The sequence below is a fragment of the Physcomitrium patens genome, chromosome 20 (assembly GCF_059467195.1).
Source record: "Physcomitrium patens ecotype Gransden chromosome 20, ASM5946719v1, whole genome shotgun sequence".
Taxonomy (NCBI): Eukaryota; Viridiplantae; Streptophyta; class Bryopsida; order Funariales; family Funariaceae; genus Physcomitrium; species Physcomitrium patens.
The window spans coordinates 5986202-5991457 of record NC_143429.1 but is presented as its reverse complement, the minus strand read 5'-3'; positions in this window follow the sequence as shown (position 1 = coordinate 5991457).

Genomic DNA, 5256 nt, shown 5'->3' with positions numbered 1-5256 from the left:
TTAGTAGTATCATTTCAAATCTAATCAAAGAGGACAATTGGAATGAAGCTATGCAACAGGATGTTTATTTTAAGATGGTTAGCAATTGATTGAAAGTAGATAATATACAATATCAAGATTATACTCTTAATGAAGGCTTGCTCTATTTCAAGAAGAAAATTTGTGTACTCGATAATGTTAAACTCCAGACGTACATATTTCAAGCAAGATATGACATCCCAATATTTGGACATCTGAGACAAGAAAAGATCCTAGAACGGATCTTAAGGACATGGTTTTGGGTAGGTTTGGATTGTGATGTTTGAGCCTTTTTACACTCATACAAGTCATGTCAACATAACAAAGCATGAAACGCAGTATTTATTGGATTATTGCATCCAATTTTACTATCCACGATATATTGGGAGCAGGTGACCATGGATCTCATTACATGTTTGCCGCAGATGCCTCATAATCATACTATGGTTGCCATCTTTGTGGATCGACTCTTGAAGCAATTTTACTTTGCCATGGTGCACTCGAATATTGATGCTTCAATGCTTGCACAAGTCTTCTTTGATATCGTCTTTCATCACCATAGATAACTTCGTATCATCGTTTCAAATCAAGATCCATACTTCACAAGAAGTTTTTTGCAAGCCTTGTTCAAGCTACTAGGCACATGACTTGTCATGTCTATAACCTTCTATTCTCAAACAAATGGGCAAACAGAGCGTACAAATTGGACGTTAGAGGATATACTGCATACATTTGTGGCGGTTCATCATATTGATTGAGTTGAATACTTGACACCCTTGGAATTTACTTATAATGATAGTATTCTAGCAATTTTCTTAATATTGATCAGTATTTAATTACGCCAACAACTCTCCATCGTCTAACGACCACCATGACCAATTGTAGTTGGTGAGTAATAAGAATATGAAGTGGATAGTGTTTTGGAGCATTGCTATGTTTGTCGTGGAAGTGGACATCCACAACTTTAGTACAAAGTTCTTTAGAAAGATTATCCCATTCACGATACAATATGAAAACCTGTACAAAACCTCACCCATTGCTAAGAGATAATTCAGAGATGCCATTGGAAGCAAAAAGAAGATGTTCCATAGTAGTATAGGGGATTGATTATAATAAGATATAGATAAGATATTTATATAGATAATTAGAACTATAGAAGTTTTTAGAATTGAAATTAAGTTAGTGGACCAGGTGAGATCTATCATAGAACATTCTAGAAAGGATTTAAGGCAGTTATTTAGGTGGAGCCTACCATAGATCCTTCTAGAAGAAAGCTTAAGACAGTTATCTAGGTAAAGCTCACCATGGAACCTTCTAGAAAAGGAGTTTAAGGTGGTGATCTAGATTGGGCCTACAGCCTAAGAACATTCTAAAAAGTCTAAAGTAGTAGGATAAGATATAAATAGGAATGGCCATATCCTTTTGGAGCATCTAGTTAGGTATAGCTTTAGATCCATTCTATTATTAAATTTTGGTTTTGTATCTTTCTGTTCATATTTGTTTTGTTTTATTTCTGTTTGTTCACTTTTGTCTTTTATGTCCTATTTTGTTTAGTTTTATTCAGTTTTATTCTGGTCTATTTTGTCCTATTTTGTAAGGAGGTCTTATATTGTTGTAGATTAGAAGGATCTTGGTTTTTTTGAGATAGTCTAGTCTTGTTTCATTAGTACTACACTTGACTTAATTCCTACAAAAAAAAGACTCTATATGAACATGCATATATGAAGATTGAGGTAGCATGCTATAGTATATACATACATATCTATTGTTTGCAAATGGTTGTATATGGTGGCTTTTATTAAACAACAAGTACTTCTTTTATATTTTATTACGTTTTATAATAACTTCAAAAGCATAATTGGTCAAGTGAGTATATTAATATTATATATTAATTGTGGTTTTTTCAATATGGTATCTTCTTTTATATTTGGACAAGACTTTGTTGTTATTCCATAATTATTTTTTAACAATGATGTTGCCATAAAAAAGTGTAAATTGTTGAATATTAATTATGAGATTTTTGAATGAATTGTATTAGCTATCACAATGAGGATCCATGTTCCTATGTAATTCTATGGATATATTACTTATTATTAGGTTACTTCTTGCTCTCTTTAGCTTGTTCTCTATTCTATTCTTTAGCTTATTCTTTGTTTCTTTTTTCTTGGCTCACTTGCTCCTTTAAAAGCTCATTTTCATTCTTTCTCTTCTTTAACACTTCTTTCAACTAAAGGAATTGATGCAAAAGTAACAATCTTGTTCCTTGCCATTTAACAACAAATTCTTTTTGCTATTTAAAGAAAAGTTTTTGCTTCATATCAAACTTGTCTCAATTCAATATTTTTTTTTGCAATTCAAGGCTTTAATGTAAGAGCTTCTTTCTTCTTCAATTGCATCTCAGTTAAAAAAAACAAATGAGAATGCTCAATCATAATTTTTTTAAGTTGTGTAAACTTTTAGGCAACAAACATTTCCTAAAAATTTCCATTATGTGTTTAGTTGAACTTCAAGTTCTCTTATTTCTTTATATTGTTGGAGATAATATGAAAAGAAGAAGGAGAGGATGAAGGTGACAATAGCACCTCAATGGCACCTTAAACCTCCACATTCTTTGTTAATTGATCCTTTTTATTTTTATTTTTTTTTTTCAAACAAAGTATCTACAATCAATTCAATTTTCATATTTCTTCCTCATACATATTCTAATTTGGATCTAGATGAACAAATTAAAACATAATAAATATTAATTCAATTGATATACAATGCTTTTGTACTCCAAACAATTCTATCCCTTGACAACCAAAAGAACTTCTTCATGGAGCTTTAAATTGTATACCAACATCATTTACACAATAAGATCTTTTGTTATTTGAGGTTGTGGAGGATTGTGAGATTAAACAAAAAAATGTAGGAGATGTGATCAAGTTGGGCATATTACTTTTATTTATTTTAGTAGTTTGATGATTAGCAATTTCCATATGGAAGAAATTTAAAATAGTGGTCAATCTACAATTGGCAATCAAACAAGAACATTAACAAATTTATTTCTTTAAGCAAAGAAAGGAAAAAAGGCAAAAGAAAAAAAGACATATTATTAGCTAATTATCCACAAGGAGATCACGTGGGGTGTAGCAATATAAATTGGGGATGTAGCATTGACAATTCTCTAAATTTATAAGAAAAATTATACATCTTACATTTCTTTTCTTTCAATCTACTCCGCTTTGTACCTCTCCCCAAATAAACATGTTCACAAGATTGTACACCATGAAGTCAATTGAAATAGATTCCGTTCATTCTGTCTATTTATCATTTTTTCTGTAGCATGCCACTTGTCATGCATTTATCTCCATACTGACCACCATTCTGATTTTGTTGTTCAACACAATTGAAAACCATAAGCCTCCTAAGAACAAAACTCGTTAGGAATAAAAATACTGTTCGTTTCCAGCAAAAGTGGTCAACTTGAAATCATGCTCCGAGAAAAGGCCTTCTCAATCCCACACTCACACTCCCTCATAAACAAAATCAAATGCAGATTCCGACTAACAACAATAATAGTAACAACACGTAACATTATAAATATGATGAACGATGTGAAACAATCAAGATATATAAATACACAATGCCATGATATAGTACAATATCCGTGGGTCAAAAGACATCCCTAAGAATAATCCAAGGGCCACTTTCATCCTGAGCCCTCCATTCCTGCTTACGTCACATATGTGAACACCGCTGACGTGGACACAGCCCGAGGTGGGCCACCCATGATCTGCCACACATCATACGACACCTGGTAATTTCAGAGCCAATGCACATACGCCACGTGTTTGATCAGGATCAGCCCAACTCGTTTGAAGTACTCAGCTAAGTCGCTCTATCTAATTCCGTATTGGGTACAAATAAGATATTCTCCATTTATCATAGAAAGGACCTTCTGAGAAAGAGGTTCCAACTTATTCTACAAAGAGCCTTTTTGTTGGTGCCCTGGGTCCAAAACCTAAATTGCATCCCAGTTCATTAACTTTTTTTGGGTTGATGGTGGCTGTGTCCTATTTTTCATACCAAGAGAAGTTGTGTTACTTCCTACCTTAAAAAATCTTCTACCTGGGATGTTCTCATGTACCTTTTGAGTTTGTGAAGGGAGATCGAAAGTGAAGGAAAAACATATCTTAGAAAAATGAGCAAGAGCATGCTGGGAGCTTTGACATTAAGGAGTGCCTCAGAATCCTGATATTCTTGGTTTAATTTGAAGAATGTAAAATCTCAATAAAGAAAAATAAAATAGAAGTTGAAGTATCATGAAATGGATTATTTTCAATGGATAATATTAAAATCCTGTGAATGTTACAGTCCTTGCATGGAAGCCAGTAGTATTATATCTCTACAGGCAAAATAGTGACTTTCAATCAAATATATCTTTTGTATATATCTTTTATATCTTTTATCATTGCATCATGTACATTTTCTTGTGACTATTTTGAAAATACACTCAAATTAATCAGTCAGCTTTGTTTACTACAAAACATTTACATAAATAAATAAACATGTTTATTTATATAATATTGTATAAACACAACTTGGGTTTTACACAAAGAGACAAAAAAGTCTTTTGATTGACAATAAAGAAGGGAACAAGGGGAATGCAAAGAACATGGAGATGAGGAAGCATGGAAGAGCAAGGACATGGATGGATATGATAGAGGTTGCAGAAGCATGGGTTTCTACTAGTATTATAATGTTATAATTTTAACATGTTGATTACGTCTACAAACCAATCAAATGGTTCCTACATGCCCAGAGTGTCTTTTTGTCATGTAAAATACATATTGATTTAACCCTCGTTGATGTGTCCATGTACACAACCCAATGCCAAGCGGAATATGGAAAAACAAACAGTAAATGAGGGTATCCATATATATATATATATATATATATTTTATTCGAATCCTGGTTCTAATTTTCAGGAAGAATAATCAGCAAAGCATGTTTGTGCCACAAATGCAAATGGGCAGAGGTGGGGGGGAACACGTGGACGTGGACCACAACCAGAGTTAAAAAAAGGGGGAAAATTGCAAAAGAATGTTCTCTATAAAAAGCAGGGTTCCCAATGGTTGGATCATTATCTGCACATGATAGTTGCAACTAAAAAGGTATGGGCCCTTTCTCTCCCCATTTGCTCACTTAATGCCCTCTACTAACAGCATCGAAGCATGAGCTTCCATGATGCAGGAC